Source organism: Larimichthys crocea, chromosome XXIV, assembly GCF_000972845.2.
Source record: "Larimichthys crocea isolate SSNF chromosome XXIV, L_crocea_2.0, whole genome shotgun sequence".
NCBI lineage: Eukaryota > Metazoa > Chordata > Actinopteri > Sciaenidae > Larimichthys > Larimichthys crocea.
Genome location: NC_040034.1, coordinates 3,505,398 through 3,525,788, shown reverse-complemented (window position 1 = coordinate 3,525,788; position 20,391 = coordinate 3,505,398). Strand labels below are relative to the sequence as shown.

At 42.7% G+C, this 20,391-nt stretch overlaps 1 protein-coding gene across 8 annotated transcripts in view; it reads left to right on the top strand.

Annotated features, from left to right (window-relative positions):
• Positions 1–9,658: 9,658 nt before the first annotated feature.
• Positions 9,659–20,391, top strand: part of numb (NUMB endocytic adaptor protein) — a 36,597-nt gene continuing 25,864 nt past the window's right edge. For 6 of the 8 annotated variants that reach the window (XM_027274705.1, XM_019277994.2, XM_019277992.2 and 3 more), the window contains exon 1: positions 9,659–9,786. The gene's annotated coding sequence lies outside the window, so the exon portion shown is untranslated. Of the gene's footprint in view, positions 9,787–15,262; positions 15,287–17,572; positions 17,666–20,391 lie in introns of those variants that run through there. The other 2 variants (XM_019277991.2, XM_019277990.2) reach the window with 2 other exon arrangements.

Below are 20,391 nucleotides of genomic sequence, written 5' to 3'. Positions count from 1 at the left end.
GATGGGAAGGCCGCTCTACACTGCAGCTGGCCTGTTTGTCTGATTTTTCCACTGTGAGTTCAGCAAGTCAATCATTCATGCGATTACTGTTATCCAGGTGACTCAGTCCATTACTCACTACTAACATGAACCTCTGTGGCAGATACACATCATTTATGAGCAGAGAATATACAAACCAGAGTCGTGTCGAGACATCGATGCTCTCTCTAACCCTAACCGACAGAATGATTTTTTTCCTCTCTGTCTCTGCAGAAGTGGAAGCCTAAAGGCACGGCTCTTCAGCACATGGTCAGCGGCCTCTGTCTGGAACAGTCAGACCCGACGGGCCCTCCGATCATCACGCAGTGTCGCCCCCAGATGGCTAGCCAGTCCTGGGAGCCACAGATTATCACCTGAGCCAACAGAGGACGGGGGAAGAGGGAGAGAGGGAGTGAGGAGCAGATTCTGGACCCGGCCTGCAGAAGGACTCGGGGGTTGGGGGTGGGGGGGGATCACATCTGCACACTGTCTGTCGCCTTGCTGTGGGATGAAGGAGTGAGGACTGTACTTCGTGAGTCAACTTCAGCTCCTGCTCATTTGTCTCGGTGACGAGAGCGCCGCTGAAAACGTTTTAAGGCCTCGTTGAGTGGAAACACCTGAGGTCTTCTGTGATAGTGCTTCATCTCTCGAGGATGCCGCAGTTCTTCTACGTAATCTAAGCTTTTCACTGAAACTGTTGCACATCTCACTTTTTCATTTCAGTATCTATCCTGGTTCAACGATTTGCTTAAAATTGGAGTAGTGAGCCTCAAAACAAATGAGTGCATACTGTACTGTAGCAAACGTGTTGAGGTGCGCCTGACCTACTCTGAGTCCGCTTTATGATAGCCAACTAAAATCTGAGCTTTTATTATTGCTGAAGAATAGCAGTCTTGAACGCATCATGCAAAGCACTGTCAGGAACATTATTTATTGTTTTGCCCGGTCAGACCCAAAGAATTTTTTTTTTTTTTTTCTCCGTCTCTCTACAAAAGTTTTATGTAAATATTTGAAGCAGATAACGGTTGGTTTTTGTGTAAAGTACTCTATATGTTGTTTTGAGTCACAAACTAAATACTGTCTCCGTAACATACAAATTCCCGCTTCCCATCTACATTAGGTCTTACTCATTAGTAACTAACATAATCACTTCGACTTCATGTGTGATAATACCGTCTGTTGCTTCTTGCACTTTTATTCATGTAATTATTATACAGTACATGTATGTGCTCAACATCCAAACGTAACGCTTGATATTAATACGTGATATAATTGTTGATCAGAGTACACATACTATGTTTACAGTGCAATCTCATTCATCACGAATGATTGAATTTAATATTGGTGCATCACTTTAGACATATTACTGTATAAGAATTTTATATTTTAGTTGTGTGCTCAAATGCTGGTAGTGTCGAAGTATTTCAGCATCTGTACATGAACTGCATTTGCAGAACATTGAAGGTCTCCAGAGGATGAACCCTTTTTTTTAATGAGTGCTACAGACAGGCAGAGGTGGAGAAAGTATACACAAGCTTTACTCAAGTAAAAGTACTGATACCACGCTGTAAGTCCTGATTGAAATTTTACTTAAGTATGTAAATATATTCAGGAAAATATGCTTAAAATATTAAAATATAAGTAAAATAGTACTCAATGCAGGAAAATGTACTGATATACTATTATATAGAACATTAGATTATTCTTCATTCATCAACAAAAGCAGGATTTTAATGTACTCAGTTGAGGTGGAGTGCAACAAATATTATTTTTCATTATTATACCTGATGATGAGCCCAGAGCGACACCTTCACAATGCTTTATTTTGTCTATCAACAGCCCACACTCTCAAATAACACACTTATTTTATAAGCTCTTCATCTCTAAAGTAACTAGTAACAAAGCTGTAGTATTGTAGTGAAGTAAAAGTATTTCCCTCTGAGAGTAGTGCAGTAGAAGTATAAAAGCAGCATTAAAAGAACAAACTCCAACAAGTAATAAAGTACCTCAAAACTACAGTACTTGAGTAAATGTACTTAGTTACAATTCACCACCACACTTTATGGCAGGACTCTGAGCAGTGTGCTTAATTCACCAGCGTGGAGCTGTTTGCAGTTCCACATTTTCTCTGCTCTCTTCCCTTTTCATACAGTGCTGTCTCTGTCTCCACCCTCCTGTCCTGCTGTTTATCCTGAGTTTGCCCGTCACCTGACCTCCACACCTCACACCTGTTCCCACTTCCCCATTAGCCTTACAGTATACGGGGCCTGTGCACTCCCTTCTTCTCTGCCAGATCCCTTTACAGGTCTTTGTCACCTCTGCTGATCTGCTTTTTTGAGGACTCCTAACTCGATAAATGTGCTTCACCTTCCCGTCAGTTCAACTAGAACTTTGAACCTTACCTGCCTGGTCATTTGTCGTGTTTTTGGCTTCAAATATAGAAACCAGAGCCATTTAATAAGAGAACACTAACACTGTGTTACATGAGGTGGACTCCATATTAAATATAGGTTACACTAAATACGATATAATATCCTTAACTTTACTGGCCTACTAAACTTAGTTAATATTACAGTATAAATATCAGCCATAAATATGTGCTAAAAGGTTCCAGTGGTGGAGAGCAAAAAAGTATAGTACTTGTACTACTCAAGCCCTGATGCTCGACATTCATACATTTTTTCCTCTGTTTTTACTCGTGATAATGAGTTAATTTATTGTTTTCTCAAGATCTTTATGTCATTATGTCAAATGAACAAATGTTTGTGAAATACGTTGATTTTCTCGAGAACTTTGTTTTTAACTGAGATTATGACTTATTGCAATTGCAACAGCTCCTCTGACATGAATGTTTCCAGCATGACTTAATATACTATCCTTTTCTTTTCTCCAGATCTCGTATTATTATGTCTTTTGTTCTCAGGAAAAGAAAGATCTCGAGATCTCAAGAAAATTATCATCCCGTTTTCTCAGGATGTTGATGGACGTTTGTTATTTTGACATAATGACTTCAGATCTTGAGAAACAAATTAAATGAACTCTTATAATGAGAAAACGGAGGAAATAATATGTATGAAATGTTGACTGCTGTTATTTTATGCTTCTACATTTCAGATGGAAATATACTTCAGTCAATTCATTTAGCTGTGTTGTACCTGTTTGATCGTATGTGACAATAAATAGATTTAATTGAATTACTTTGCAGATTCTGGCCATTAATATAAAATATAATCAGCAGAAAGTAATTTAAATTATCCCCACCTTTACCAGCTGCATTAAAGTGATGCTTACATAATGATGCAGTTACAGGCTATAATGTTATTCTGCCATAATACTTTGTGTACTTTAGTTTTGTATTTGTTGCTACAATTTACATTACTTTTACTTAAGTAAAGTATTTCTCCCACCACGGGGAGGAATTTCAAACGAGGAACACATGATGGAGTGACGAACTCAGCAGATGAGTTTTAAATAATTAGGTCTAATTAAGCACATTAAGTGAAAACACCTGTGTGATGATGCACACTGTGACCACGAGGGGGCGGAACATCCTCATAGATGTGTGAGCAGTTACATTTATGACTCTGAGGGTGACAGGGTGATGGATAAGCGCTTGTTGTAAAGAAAGGGAGTCATAAAGAAGATTAGGTTTAAGTTAATCAAGAATAAAAGAGTGGCAGTGAAAAGAAGACAGAGACTTGTGTGTGTTTGCTGAGAGAGATATTTACTGCATATTCACAAGCTGCTGAATGCTGCAAAGAAACACACGAAAGACAATAATCAGCATAACAGGCTTGACAACTTTGTTACTTAAAGTTTCTTCTTTCCTTTGTTGGTTTTGCAACCTTTCAGGCTGCAAGCATGCCACACTGCAGCTTAGTCAGCTTCATAGCTATGTGAGGAATGCGACTTAATGCTGATAAACTTATGGCCTTTAAAGGGGCCAAGGTTTCGTCACCAGGGTAAGTGGGGGTGGAGGAAAACATGGAAGAAGCTGGAAGAAGAGGACAGAATAACAATACTAAGAAAAGTCAGAGCAGTTTTTTAACACAACATAGTGAGTTAGACACATTAAAACATGTTTGAGGCCACAGATCAGAACTCGACAAATGTAAGAGACAAAAATAAAAATACATCTGAGGTCATTTATGACTGAGGCGTTATCCAAACGGACCTTTAAACTGTGTGGTGTCACTGATGGAGATATTTGCATGTCAGTCTGATAGAGAACATGTAAACTAATGAAGCAATGGTCAGGTGATGGACAGTGGTGATATGTAAACAAGTACATCTACTCATACACTGCACATTTCTGATACTTGTTTCTTTTATATGCTTCATACGTCTTCTTCACTACATCTCAGAGGAAAACATAGTACAGGATTTACAGTTTAGTTACAAGTTTTTACTATTGTTTGATATAAGACGATTAAGATCTAATAGATCTGAATATTATTTCTCCCACTGCTCCAGACCTGTACATTAATACATGGTTTAACATCTATATTCTTTCCAGTGCATGGAGCTAGGACAGAAATTATAACTTTCAATCAAAGGACTACAGCCCCACTTTCAAATAGGACAAACACAAGTTCTCTCAAGGGAGCATCCAGCAGTTATTTGGACTCGATCAGTAGGTCAGAGCACAATGATTAATTGAGTAGTTTACTTTTGAAATATCCGTCAACAGAGAGAAAGAGTCCAAACTGCAGTCACATCTAGTCTGAAGCAGTGGTGGAGGAAGTATTAAGAGGTGAAATATCAGTACTACAGTACACACAATATACTTGAAGTACCAAAAGTAAATCCTTTCCACGCCATGTTGACCCACCCTGTTTCTACAGTAGCCCAGATGGACAAACGTTTCACCTTCATCACAAATTCTTGGCCACTATAGCGGCTACTATCTATTAAAAGGTCGGTTGAGGTGAGGAGTATTCAGTCACTTCCCCACTAGATGCAGTTTTACTCACTGGACCTGAAAAGGTGCAGTAAGTAAAATTTTGGATCTTTATTTTTAAAATAAGCAAACATGAAATACTACATTCAGAACTATGTTTTCATGCAACTTTAAATAACGATAGTTTTTTTGTTACTTAAAAATATTCTTTATATCTACAGTCTGGAGTCAGTGTTCAGTTTTATCTGTTCTGGGCAACTGTAGAAACACGGTGTTAATAAAAAGATTCTATTTCCAGGTGATATACTGCATGGAAACATAGTTATGAATATTAATTCCACATCTGCCTATTCTGAAAATAAAGTCCCAATCTACACACTGCACCTTTAAGTGGCACCTAACAGCGAAGTTGAGATCAATATTTAGTTTGTCTGCTCTGGGCTACTGTACAAGATGGCAGTGCTCCATGAGGCGGACCCGCTCTTACTGTAGATTAAAGGACTCAAACACAACAACAACAACTTATACAGTAATGAAACATACTAATGAATATTGTATGTCCTGCAAAGAAACACACTGGACCTTTACGCTGACACACTTGTGTTGTTTTCACTGTGAAAGATGAAGCTACGGTAGCCCAGAACAGACAAACCAAATACTGACTCTAGACAACTCAAAGTGTTGTTTTTTCCTTTACACTAGGTAAGTAAGGGCAGGGGCATGCCTGGGATTTGGGCCCCATGAAAAATATCACACTGGGTCCACCATCACACACAGGCAACGCCAACCATGTGCGGTTTCTGTAACCCACCTCTACTGTGAAGGTTCAACTACCTGTACAATATCTCCTGACACTGAGCTGGGATATATGTCACTTGTGACGATTCTGCATACAGATAAGTGTTATTAAATGAAATATTTTATTAAAATCCATAAAATTAATATCTATCTAAATCTCCCCCCCATCTATCTATCTATCTATCTATCTATCTATCTATCTATCTATCTATCTATCTATCTAATCTATCTATCTATTCTATCATATTAATTAATAATAATATAAATCTACAAAGTGTAAGTAAAGCTCTCTGAATACATTTAGTGTGGTGGAAAGTATAAATACATCAAGTAAAGTACTTGTTGTGTAATTAGATGAGTAAGAGTACTTGTTGTGTATTACATGAGTCAGAGTACTGTTGTTGTACTACGATAGTAAAAGAAGTACTTGTTGTGATTCCATAGAGTAAATACTTGTTGTGTATATTAGATGAGTGTAAAGTACTTGTTGTGTACTACATGAGTCAGAGTACTTGTCGTGTACTACATGAGAAAGTACGTGTTGTGTATTTACATGAGTAACATACTTGTTGTGTACTACATGAGTAAAGTACTTGTTGTGTACTACATGAGTCAGAGTACTTGCGGTACAACATCGAGTAAAGTATTGTTGTGTACTACATGAGTAAGAGTACTTGTGTCAACAATGAGTCAGAGTACTTGTGTTGTGTATTACATGAGTCAAGTACTTGTTGTGTACTAATGAGTCAGATACTTGTGTACTACATGAGAGTCTGTACGTACTTGTCGTTCGTGTACTACATGAGTCAGAGTACTTGTTGTGTATTACATGATTAAAGTACTTGTGTGTACTACATGAGTAAGTACCTGTTGTGTATTACATGAGTAAAGTACTTGTTGTGTATACATAGTCAGAGTAAGTATAGAAGTACTTGTCGTGTACTACATGAGTAAAGTACTTGTCGTGTACTACATGAGTAGTACTAGTAGTAATAACACGTCACAATCATACAAGTGACTTTCTTCTCTATGTACTACAGTCCCAGAGTTACTTTCTGTGCCTCATGTGTCTCACTGGCTTGTACCCCCAGTCCTTACTGACGTCATTGTTAATGTGTATACAGTCGAGTAAGTAGTCGATGTTTATCTGTTTGAACTCATAAGTAAAGTTTGTTTTTTACCTGACATAACTACACTTACGTTGTATACATGAGTAAAGTTTTTTTGTATCACATGAGTACAAGTATTGTTATGTGTAGTATCACTATGTAAGTAAAGTTACTTTGTTGGTGTACTACATGAGTCAGGCTTATACACACACTTGTGTGTACTACATGATGTAAAGTACTACGTAGTACCCATGAGTAAAGGTGTCTTGACTACTGTATGTACTCATGTACGAGACGCTGTACACTATTAAGTAAACGTATCGTTTGTACTAATGGTCTTGTAGACTGACACGTCGTCTGATCTAATGTAGTACCCCCACAAGTCCGTATCTACATGGTAAAGTAAATTACTAGATTGTAATGTAACACATGAAAAGTACTTGTACTACATGAGTAAAGTATTGTCAACTACATGAGTAAAGTACTTGTCTGTATATGAGTAATACTTGTCGTGTACTTTAGTCTAATGTACTGTTCTTACTCATGAGTAAAGTAGTTGATTGTTAAAAGTGTACTTGTCAGCTTTTCGTACTACATGAGAACATGTAACTCATTGTCTGTCCGCTACTCTAAAGTACTTTCCTCTGTACTACCCCCCCTGTTACATATATATGACGTTTCGAGATAGTCTTGCTTTTTGTGTCTTCTGTACCTAATCGCAAGTACTATCTCCCTGTCAAGTACTTGTGTTGTTACTACATGAGTAAGTACTTGTCGTTGTACTACATGAGTTATACGTGTTTTATTTTTGTTAATGGTTTTGTGTATTCATGGTAAAGTACTTGTTGTGTATTCCATGAAGGTAAGTACTTGTTGTGTACTACATGAGTCACGAGTACTTGTGTACTACATGAGTCAGAGTACTTGTTGTGTATTACATGAGTAAAGTACTTGTTGTGTATTACATGAGTAAACACCTGTTGTGTACTACTGAGTAAAGTACTTGGTTGTGTACTACATAGTCAGTACTTTTGTGATTACATGAGTAAGTAGTACTTGTGTTATACATGAGTAAAAGTAACTTGTCGTGTATACATGAGTAAAGTACCTTGTTGTGTTCTACATGAGTCAGAGTACTTGTTGTATATTACATGAGTAAAGTACTTGTTGTGTACTACATGAGTCAGAGTACTTGTTGTGTACTACATGAGTAAGTACTTGTCGTGTACTACATGAGTCAGAGTTTGTTTGTGTACTACATGAGTAAAGTACTTGTCTTTTGTATTAGATGAGTAAAGTACTTGTTGTGTACTACATGAGTTAAAGTACTTGTGTGTATCCATGCTAAGTATATTGTTGTGTATAATGAGTAAAGTACTTTTGTTGTTATACATGAGTCAGAGTACTTGTTGTGTACTACATGAGTAAGTACTTGTCGTTGTACTACATGTCAGAGTAAGTACTTGTGTGTATTACATGAGTTAAAGTACTTGTCGTGTACTATTAATGATTAAAGTACTTGTTGTGTTACTACATGAGGTTAAAGCACTTGTCGTGTATTCATGAGTAAAAGTACTATTGTCGGTACTCCATGAGTAAAGTACTTGTCGTGTTTCTAATGAGTAAAGTACTTGTTGTGTACTACAATGAGTCAGCGTACTTGTTGTGTACTACATGAGTAAAGTACTTGTTGTGTATTAGATGACGTTAAAGTTACTGGTCGTGTACTACATGAGTAATACTTGTCGTTTACTACATAGTAACAGTACTTGTTGTGTTATAGATGAGTAAATACTTGGTCGTGTACTACATGAGTAAAGTACTTGTCGTGTATTACATGAGTAAAGTACTTGTTGTGTATTACATGAGTAAAGTACTTGTCGTGTACTACATGAGTAAAGTACTTGTTGTGTACTACATGAGTAAAGTACTTGTTGTGTATTACATGAGTAAAGTACTTGTCGTGTACTACATGAGTAAAGTACTTGTCGTGTATACATGAGTAAAGTAACTTGTTGTGTATGAGCTGTCGGTCTACATGAGTCAGTACTTGATGTGTACTACATGAGTCAGAGTACTTGTTGTACTACATGAGTAAAGTACTTGTCGTTATTACATGAGTAAAGTACTTGTTGTTTACTACATGAGTCAGCGAGTACTGTGTTGTATACTACAGTGGTAAAGTACTTGTCGTGTATTACCGAGTGTAAAGTACTTGTTGTGTATACATGAGTCAGGTACTTGTGTGTTACATGAGTAAGACTTGTTGTGTACTACATGAGTAGTAAGTACTTGTTTGTGTATTACATTGAGTACAGGTACTTGTTGTGTACTTACATGAGTCAGAGTACTTGTTGTTGTACTACATGAGTCAGAGTACTTGTTGTGTACTACATGAGGAACGTACTTGTTGTGTACTTCATGAGTCAAGTACTTGTCGTGTACTACTGAGTCAAGTACTGTTGTGTACTACATGAGTAAAAGTACTTGTTGTGTACTTACATGAGTAAAGTACTTGTTGTGTTACTACATGAGTAAAGTACTTGTCTGTGTAACTACATTCGTCAGAGTACTTGTTGTGTACTACATCAGTCAGGTACTTGTTGTTACTACCTGAGTAAAGTACTTGTTTGTGTACTACGAGTAAACCGTCCGCTCTCTCCCCGGTCAGCGAGTCCACTGTGATGCCCGGGCTCGGGTCGCCTCCTCCGCCGTCACCCATCGATCACCATCCGCTGTGTCCGCTCCGGGCCACTGAGCTCCGGCGGGGGCGGTCCGTTTCTAAGGGGAGAGTTTGGTTGAGCCTCCGCGTAGCAGCCATTCAGCGGGCGGTGGCTGAAGCATTGGACCTCGAGCGTCTCCCCCCCCGACACTTTCTGTGGAATTTGAATTATTCTGGCCACTGCAACGGTTCGTGATACACCGGCGACGACGTTTAAGCGGGCATCTTCTGGGTCGCAGGTAGTCGGGGTGAACGGTTGTTGTAACGGGGTTTTTTCCCGGTAAGGTTAACGCTCGTTGCCGCCGAGGCTAAGCGGCACTAGCTTCTTGTACGTTAGCTCCGCGGCTTGTAGCCACATTTCGGTTAGCTCAGCCCGGCTACACGACTGCCACCGGCCGGGGCTGAGCTCCGGGCACCGTGGGCGGGTGTCGGTACGGTCCGCTCGTGTGTGAGCTAAGAGGTGGTTCAGGCCGGTTCGTTAAGCAGCTGGTTACTTTAAGAGGTGACGTTACTCAGCAGATAACAGCTGGGTTTTAAACACAGATAGGATCAAATGTAATTAGTCATTCCACAGGTTGTTGTGTAATATTCATCGTTACGCGGAGGTGTGTGTGTGTGTGTGTGTGTGTGTGTGTGTGTGTGTGTGTGTTCATCTGCATTCAAGTTTAATGACTTGTCAGAAAATGTGTCACAGCCCAGATACAAGATGGTTACAACAGACAAGTTGATCGCCCTGAGATAGAAAAACCATGACTCACAACACCCTGAGTTATCGTGAAGTGTGTGTGTCAGTGTGTTATGGTGTGTGTGATGGTGTGTGTGTGTCTGATGGTGTGTGTGTGTGTGTGATGGTGTGCCCCAGATTCTCATGTTTGTCAGTGATATCATTCAGCTTGTGTTGGAGAGCCACTCTGTGCCATCCATCCCCGATGATAAACACCGGTGTTCTGGTTTCCTTCCACATGTGTGTGTGTGTGTGTGTGTGTGTGTGTGTGTGTGTGTGTGTGTGTTCAGAATAAAACATCCTGCCTGCTGCACTGTAACCAACAATTTTCAATCATCTCATTATAGCCAGATTTGTTGAGTCATTCGAGGCATTGATGAGGTTTGTGACTTGTTTTTCAGTGTAACTTTGTTACGTGTCCATCAAAGGTGTCGACATCCAAGTTAGAATCTGCCTTTGTTGATTAAAATATAGTGAAATGGGGCGGTCGGTGGTGTAATGCAGTGTTTCCCAACCTTTTTTGGCTCGAGTACCCCCTGAGCCTTCTTGTCACTTCAGGAGTACCCCTCACACATATATGCGTTGAAAATTCTCAAAAAAATAGAGCATAACACAGCGGTTATAGATGAAAATCATTTTATTTAATCTTCTTAAACTGAACATAAACTTGTCAGGCATCAAGCATCAACTTAATGCAACATAAGAATAAAGAATATGTTTTCTGTCTGCCTGAATCTGCCTGAATACTAAATCAAAATAACCTTCAAAAATACAGCAGGTGACATTTCTCTCTCTCTCTCTCTCTCACTGTAACATAACTGTAAATTTAACTAACAATATAGTTAAATAATATTTAGGCCTAGGCCTATCATCTTGGAAATTACCCCGGGTTGGGAAACACTGGTGTAGTGGGTTAAGCGGCCGCCCCGTGTGTGGAGGCTATAGTCCTCGCTGCAACTGGCCCCGGTTCGAATCCCGCATCGGATGGCTAATTTACTGCGTGTCACACCTGTCTATCTTCAGCTGTTCTATCATTAAAGGCATAAAAAGCCCAAAAAATAATCTTTAAAAAAAATATATATACATAGTGAAATGTGTCCATGTATTACCATATATGAATCAAACTACTCTGACAGCTTCCTTCAGGTGTAACGTCTCTATGGTGATGTTACAGGTGATGTATGTGTTTTGGATGAGACTGATTTGGGAGATTTTCCTCCCCAAATTCTGAGAGTAACTCACGGCTTAGCTCATCCCATCAAACGAGGGAGGAGAGGTTGGCTGTCTGCCACCAAAAAGAAAAAAGAAAGAAAAGAAAGAAACCCACGGTGCAAGTCTGTCAGCTGTTTGAGAGAGAGAGAGGAGGAGAAGGCTCCGAAGCTTTGTGATTCACTCTGTGGGAGAAACTCTCAGCAGTTCTGGTCTCGGAGGAGAGGCCCTGTGCAGTGATGCAACACGGGTAGATAAACTCGCCGTGCGATGACGAGGCAATCAAAGGGCTTCGCTTTTTGTCCCCTGATAGCAGCGAGATAGTCGAGCTTCTCGCCGCTGACGGTGAAAGCGGAGCGAGCCATCGGTGTATCGGCTTAAGCTTTCAGTCCGGCGCTAACTGAATTGATAATGAGATGACAGATTTGCCTTTTTGTGTTTCTGATCACGTGATCAGCACAAGGACACATTTATCCGTGACCATCTCTTGACTGCTCACCTGTCCTGTTTGTTTTTCATGGTAATCCTCACTTTTGGCTGCAGTTTCGATGCGGGCCATTGAACGAGCTGGCACCTGCACTCTTTGTCAACAGCTCACTAGAAGTGTGTGTGTGTGTGTGTGTGTTGCTTATTCAGTTTGATAGAAGGTGAGAGTAAGGACGGGTAAACTCAGGTGCACCGAAAATCGCCTGAAAATCTCGGATCTCGTCCAAGTTCGCGGCGGTATTGTTGACACATTTTTGTGTTTTCGACGGCATGCATGTCAGAGTTTAACACGAAGAATGCAGACAAGTTACAGGAACCCCTCCTCTGCCAAAAACTTACCAAAACATGGCTCCGTAGAAGAACTGGAGATTCACCTATAACCTGAAACTTCTGTGAGACCTGTAAATGATTCTATTGTCTTCATGCAAATGTCATTAACGTCCAATTCCAAGCAGCCAATGGTACCTTTGCATCACTAGAGAGAAGGCACGCCATCTGCACTTGTTAGATCCACACACAGAGCTCCATATTCTGAGCTGATTGGGACCGGATCCAACAGTGACACTCTGAGAAGATTCAAGCAGAGAGGGGGGGCAGCTTTTAGAATCAGGATCTCAAATGTGCCGCTGACCCCATTTCAACATAAGTAGCCTAAAATAGGTTGTGAGGAGCCGCAGAGTTGGTTTGAACTTTGTGTCTTTGGTGCGTTTGTTGGTGAGCAGCGTTACCCTCCACCACAGACGGACATTTCTAGTTGGTCACGACCTTTTGACATAAATAAGTCACTTTGGAAGATCTGTCCTGTACACAAACCCAGATATAAACAAGATGACGACGAGGGAGCATCTTTGGCTTTATTTAGACGCACACACACACACTAATCAGGTCAAATTAGGGAACCAGACACGACAGGTTTATAATGAAACAGACCTCATGTCATCGTCTGTGCACCGCTGTAATAAATCAATGAATACACGAGATGACAAATCAATTTTTCTCCTTTCACTTTCACCTCTCAGCGACCACACACAGTCCCAACCGTGGCCGTAATATTTATCCTCCAGTCATGTTGCTTCTTACTCAGCGTTAAACACTTTAGTCTCTTTTATTTTTTACTTTTGTGCATTTTCATGAATATTTTTTTTAAAATCATGCGTCGATGAAGGATGGTGACGTTTAGTCTCACACTTTCATACAAACGGTGCAGTATTTGTATCTGTTTCTTAGTCGCAGTGTTTGGCTGTGTCAGCGCTCGTTTAGAAATCCAACGGTATAAGAGTGTGTGTGTGTCGCGTGGTGTTTTACTGCTTCGAGTGCAGTTCTCTGAGCGTCTTCATTTGGGACAATATCTTTATCTTAATTAGGTCCAAGGGGCATTGAGCTCCTCGTTCTGCCCTCGCTGTTTAAATCGTGGGTTACGTCTGGGAGGGGTTGGAGGTGGGAGGGAGTTGCCTTTCAGGTTTATGCGTCAGTATCGCTCCTCCCTGGATATGGTATGGGGCTGAGGGACTCCTTTTGTCTCTCTGTGGGCCCCTATATAGAGTGATACCTGAGCCTCCTGCACTGGAACAGCTCATGCTTTATTCAGCCCTCTGATCTCTGGTTTAATTACGAGTGACCCAGGACGGAGTGATCGGCAGAGTATCTCACAGGGTGGGAACTTTTGGAGCAGCTTACCAGTGCCGGCCAGAGAGAGCTCGACATCCAAACCTTTTGGCTCAGGTGTGTTTGTCACCCTAAAAGTCAACAATAGGCTTTATGTTTACTCAGCTTTTATTGTGTTATCTGCCACTGGAAGTGGTTTCAGTTTTGGTTTGAGGAGTTCTTCCTCCACCTTGTTCAGATACTATTTTCAGGTATTCGACTATAGAATATTTACATATTTGTGATCTGTGTTTCCTGCCTTTGAAGATTTACTATGACTGACTTTGTCTGATGTGGCTGAAGGTTTTAATATTTGCTTCGTTAAACCACATTTCACTTCTCACTTCTTCTTTCTGCTCTGAACATCTCAGTGTGTGGTTGTTGTAATAACTCCCTGTCCCAAAGCTAAGTGACACGTGTGTGTCTGTGTGTGTGTGTTTATGTCTAATGACTCCCTGTCCGTAGCATTTGGTGACAGTGATACCATTCCCTCACACACTGTGCACTACTTCCATTCGCTTGGCTGAGCACTGTCTAATCTGTAGTACAGTCCCGCTGTCGTCATCCACGACGTGCATCAACGTTGCCGTGGCACCGGTTCCCTGGTAACCACCACAGCGCTTGCCGCGTGATGCAGCGATAAGAACAGTATGACCCGAGAAAATGTGCAGAGTTGGTTACTGGTGTCAAAAAACTCTTTGGTTTCACGACGTGTGAGTGTTTTATCGACGTAGACGACGTCTGTACCGAGACGTGTAGGAATCAGGGTCGTCCTCGGGATGCCGCCTGAGCTGGAGACACTCTGTATGCGCTCCAATCTTTAATAAATATGTTTGCTATTTGCAGGGAACAAGCTGCTGATGTCTTTTATTTGTTTCATTTCTCTCCGGGTGAGTTTGGAAGCTCATATTTGTTCCACCTGTCATCTCCTCTGTCACCCGTAGTGACGCACCATATTGGATTAAGACGGGTTAAAGTAACGTTTCTATGTCAGTCCGGCCTTGTATTGAATCTTGGTACTCTCTTCTTGTCTCTGTAGTTTGGATCACTGAATGTTGTCGATCATATCTGCTGTCACTCCTGACCTCTCTGCCTTTAAAATCAGACTCTCCTGCTGACTCGTGCTTTACAGGGAAGCTCCTTCCGGATCTACTTGGACCGGCACTAACTGTTGTGTAACTGCAGCGTGTGTGTGTGTGTGTGTGTGTGTGTGTGTGTGTGTGTACTCCAAAGTCCACCAGCTACTGTGTTTCTGTTAAATACATGCACTGTGTGAGCAGAAAGGAGATTCAGCGACGAGACACTCGAGTTTGATGGTGTAAATTAGTGATTTTATTCAGATTAATGACTGAAGGAAGCCGCTGTAACGCTCCATGAACTGTTTCAGGTCACCGCCTTGTTGACGATGGAAGGAGGACGCTGTAGCCTAGCCTAATCGATGATAAACACTCCCCAGCACAAGAAAGATGTCAATTATTAATGAGCTGAATATCATGTTCTGCCTCGAGTAGAGAGCTTTGTGTTTATAAATCATTGCTGCTAGCCTTCCTGTGTGTCGGGTCAGGCTGTCGACGGCAGAGGAAAGTGAGGCGGAAAACACACGGCGGCGATGCTGGATAGGTCACACAGTTGGATTCACTTTGCTCTCAGTCCACATTCCTCTCAGATAGCGTGAGGTAAGTCAGGAACAGGTAGTCGGGCCTTTTTTCTGGGTCGAGGGGCAGCGAGGAACGCCTTTCCCGTGTGTTGCATCACCGTGCTGCGAGCGCTGCGTTTGAGCACTGCAGCGTTTTGTTTACCACAGAATTACAGGGACAGGTGTGCGAGCAGCATGCGCACGTGTGTGTGTGCACATTTGTTCTACGTATGTTGCGTATGTCTCGTTGCAAAGGGAGGGAAAGTGTGTGTGTGGAAAAACTGGAGGCATGTGCAGTAGCAGGTTCACACACTCCCCACCATTGCACCATTCCCCCACCACCAAGCGGTCTGCGGAGAGAGGGATGTCTGGCTTGTGAGAGTGCCACTGTGCTGAGTCGACAGGAGGGGAACAATTGCTTCACTGTGCTGCTTGTCCGTTTGGCCGCCTTCATGCAGCATTTCAGCGAGGGGCACCGTCGGCTTTTGGCTCTGCGAGCCTTGTTGACCAGGCCTTCGCCTGCTGGTCACTGACCCGTTGTGCCTACAGTGCCTGCAGCTCGTCAGGCCTCTGAGGGCTGCCGATTATCCCACAGTAATTGGTGCCTGGGCTCTGGCTGATCAAAGGTGCCCAGCTGATTGTAGAGCCCTGGTAATTTTCCATTCTCTGATGCTCTGCAGTCTGTTCGTCTGTCTTTCTGCCTGCCTGCCTGCCTAGATCAGTCTTTGGCCAAGGCTTGACATGTGTCGGCTTTATTATACCTGCTTTTCTCACAGGAGACGACAGCTCAGGGCTGTCCTTTCTCTGCCCTTTCAGAAACAATCTTCCCCCCTGTTCGATTAAGTTTACCGATGTGAAAAACTCCAAATCAATGGATGAGGTTAAGGTCACAAGTTCAAGCCCTGGAGCCACACTGTTCCCAACAGCCATGTGACTTGGCAAAGCTTCCTCGAGCGAGACACCTACACCTCCGTCACGGTCTGGGCTTGGTTTTTCTGTTCATCTGCTCTCGCTCATTTTACTGATTACTTTCTGTTCTGTTGCTTGAAGGTGTGGCGATCAGTGACATCACCTGGTCTCCTGCTGGAATGAAACCCTGCGTACTTATAACCTGCACCGCAGCCTCTCGTGCTCGCTTGTTAGTCCCACGATGTGAATCGATTTTTATTTATAGTTTCGTCTTCGGCTGCCTAGAAAGAGCTGGACCGCCCGGCTCCTTGGCTGTGCGAACGGTGAAATCACTTCATATTACAGCCTTCTACTTTGGACTCCGAGTTGTCCAACAGATTTGGAAAAAGAAGGCGTCTACCATGACTGCTGAATCATTCCTGGCACTGAAATAAAACTGCACCATGGAATACTTTGTCTGCTATTTAGAGAGCATCTCTTACATAAACGTTCGTCTCCATGAGGTGTTTTTTGGAGTTAAACGGTTTAATCTCATTCTTACCGACATTCCCAGAGTTTATAGTCCAGCCTCACACCTCCACAGGTGCTTTCCAGACCAGTTTCACACGCCACAGAACTGTTTCTAGATTTTCCTTTTTTTTAAAAAGAAAATCTGCAAAGACTGAAATGTTTCCTCTACTTCCAGAGGCAGTGCTGTGTTCACTAATCTAATTTAAGCACACAGCAAACACAATTCCAGTCATGACTTAAGCCAGGCACAGAGCAGAGTCTAAAAGGTAAAACACACATGTGCCATGCCTGAAGTTTAAAGCAGCTCAGGTCGTCTGTGGTGTCATTTTCTGACGCTGTACTGCACCATAAACCTGCTGGGTAAACAGCCAGGTGGAGCACAGGCAGTCTGACTTAATGTCTTGCGTAACTTGGTATTCTACACTCATCCTCGTCTTGACAAATAGCCAAACCTGGATACAAAGAGCGGCGCGCAGGTACGTGGAAAGAATTCCTGAGATGAGCAATCGGCTCGACGGCTGCACTCAGCGAATCCGTTTACATTCGCGCTCACAGGAACCGGTTCGGTCGGCTGATTGTTGACGTCAGCGCAACGTGCATTGCATCATGTGGACTCCTGTTGCCTCCCCGAGAGATTCTGGGCTTGATAAACCGCACAGAAATCTTTCTCCGTGTTTTGAGGTCAGCTGATCTGACCTGGTGTGTGTGTGTGTGTGTGTGTGTGTGTGTGCGTGTGTGTGTGTCTTGGCCTGGTCTGAGGGGCAGTGTAGTGATTCCATGTCTGTTCACTCAGCAGGAAGTTCCTGTTCCACTCCGTTCTCTTATCACGCCTGTTGCTGCAAAAACACGACACACACACAGACACACAGACACACACACACACACACACACACACACACACGTTGCCTTTTACCAATAGTGTTGTTGGGATGAAAAGCTGTATTATTGACTCAGTAGCTGGAAGCATGGAGTGGGTTCTCTGTGTGACATCGATTCCTCTGTGAGTATTTTTCCATGTGTTTCTCTCTCCCAGCTCTCTGTCTATCTCAGTGTGTCATCCACACCGTCACTTCTCTGCCTCCTCTGCCTTTTAACTCTCTCCATCACCTGTGTGTGTGCTATCTAAGCAACACGCGTGTTCTCAAGTGTATACGTCGTGTATCACAAAGTGTGTGTGTGTGAACGTCAGGCGCCGGCAGTGCAGCAGAATTTACCCCGCAGCCATCTCTAGACGACGACGATGATGATGCTGATTGAGAGAGCAGTGAAGAGTGACAGGCCTTCATCACTCAGTGAACACACATACTGACACCATTCCTCACTGCCGGGCTTTCCTCGCCTCGCTTTTGGAAAACCTGCCTCCATAAATCAAACTGAAACAAACTGTTCTGGTCGTTTCTTTGGAGAAATATCTGCTGACTCGTGATCTGCCGACCCTTTCTGCTCACGTGACTACAAACCCTGTTTATTTAAATATATTTCCCGCCTTCTTTTTGCATCTCGTCCCAGCTCTGTTTCATATTAACGTGCAGACTCATTTGCATTATGTGTACTGACACTGTGGCTACCCCGCTGCTACTGTAAACTGTCTATCTGCTCTATAATCTCTGTTTACCAAGAAAGGAGACAGTAATTATGATAATACATCAAAACAGTTGCCAACATAGCCACCACAGAAGACGGCCTGCAAACCGCCGCGGCAGCCCGATTTAGCTTCCGCTTATAAAAGATAGAAATCATCCCCGTGCAGCTCGCTTCAGAAAGTTTAATCGTCTCTGAACGCTGCATAATTTCTCCTTCTCCGTAGATTTTTCTTTCTCTCGAAATCGCGATCACGCTCGCCACATTTGATCGATAAGCGTTGATGTTCTCCGGTGGCTGTCGTGGGCCCGTTACATCGCTGTAAGCCGGTGCCCTGTAATCATCGGTTCTTCAGAGAGGAGAAGTCATGCGGCAGCTGCAGGGCAGAGATCAGCTGAAGGGAAAAGGACGAGAGGACTGCGAGGGAGGAGGGCGAACAGGAGCCTGTGACTTCTCATCGTTATAGAAACACTTATTGACGCTGACATTTATTGAAAAAGAATATCACTGAGACGTAACCGGAAACATTTAGCGGCATGTTCATGCTCACTGGGAGGACCAGCATGTGGTCACGAGTCTGTCAGTTTATCTAATCAAGCTCCGGTTTAGTCGATCTTTGCCTGTCGTGGTCCTGATCACTTCCTTGAGGATTAACCAATACTTTGGATTGGTGTTATATTGATCATTTAGGAGCTGAGGCGGTAGCAGACCGTGAAGCAGTGATGATTGTTTCAGACGGACACCTGCCCTGATATTAAATCAGAAATGACGGGTTGCTGGTGTGGAGGGTTCACTGCGTGATCTCAAACCAACAACCGTGCATGGAATAAACCGCAGATTACTTAAAAGGCATTACTCAACTATTGCTAACATCCTCTGCCATATTGTGCTTTCTCTCCTGAATCAGCAGCTCTGCAGGAAGTGCACTCCTGTTTTCAAGTCTCTGCCCTGCATGCTTACTGGCTCACGCTGTGACAACCAGACCTGTTTAACTAGACAGAGACGGCCTGTGGTGGATACGACGTGACACAGTCTCAGCCAGGGATAGGCACCTAAATTAAAAAATACTATTCCATGGAACTGTTGGAACATTCTCCCTCCCAGCAGGCTCTTAAAGAGAATAGCTGTGTAGACTTTTGATGTGCCAGCTTCACCCAAACCGAGCCGCGTTCAGGAGCTCGCTGGTTCCTTCCTTGCTTGTAGCTGCTTAGCGGTCTTAGCCCGCTCTGCTGATGAAGGATGGCAGTGACATGTTGTGGTGACATTCATAAACAGGAACTTTATTTCCTCTGCAGCACTGCACACAATGCACGACCTTCTCTCTCTCGGCTGCAACCTGAGCATCTAACCCATCTCCTCACAGCTAAACCGCCCCCACTGAGCCAAACCCAACGTGCCACACAAAGAAAAATATATTCTTTAAGATGACAGCTGCACCAATGAGCTAAAAGCCTGTCAGTCTGTGGTTCAATCCTCAGCCTTGCTTCACCACGACAGGCCTCTAGTTTGACGTCTTCTGCGGTCAATTGTAAAATTATCACGTGAGACTTTAACTGAAGTTCTCCCGCTCACTAATCCACGAGTCCCAAACTGATCCGAGCCCAGAACGGGCAGCTATCAGTTGTTGGATCAGCTGGATTTTCTGCTATTTATGAGTATGGGCACAGCCCTGCGATATAAACTGCAATCTTAGATCAGCATTCTTCCTCGGAGACTCTGTAAATGTGCTAATGCTCACTTTTTTTTTTGGTTGCGAGTGAGCCATAAGTAGGATTAATAGATCATGTATTAACAGCTCTTTGCTGAAGCCTGGGTGAATGTGTAACAGGTCAGTGTGTGTGTGTGTGTGTGTGTGTAGTATTTTGGCCTGATTTCTCCACCTTGCTGCAACTCCTCTAATGGCACTCTGCTTCCCTGAAGAACAACACGGCTTAATAATAGAGGCAGCCTCTGCCCCGAGACGCCGTGGCCATCTCTTAGTCGTGCACGAGTGTGTTTTCACGAGCCTTGGAGTGTGTGTTATGTTTTACATTTGCGGGTATATGGCTGGTTTAAGTTTATGCGAGTGTGTATCCACTTGTGCTTGTGTGTTCTCTCTGCTGTGTGCATGTGTGTGTGTGTGTGTGTGTGTGTGTAATGCAATGA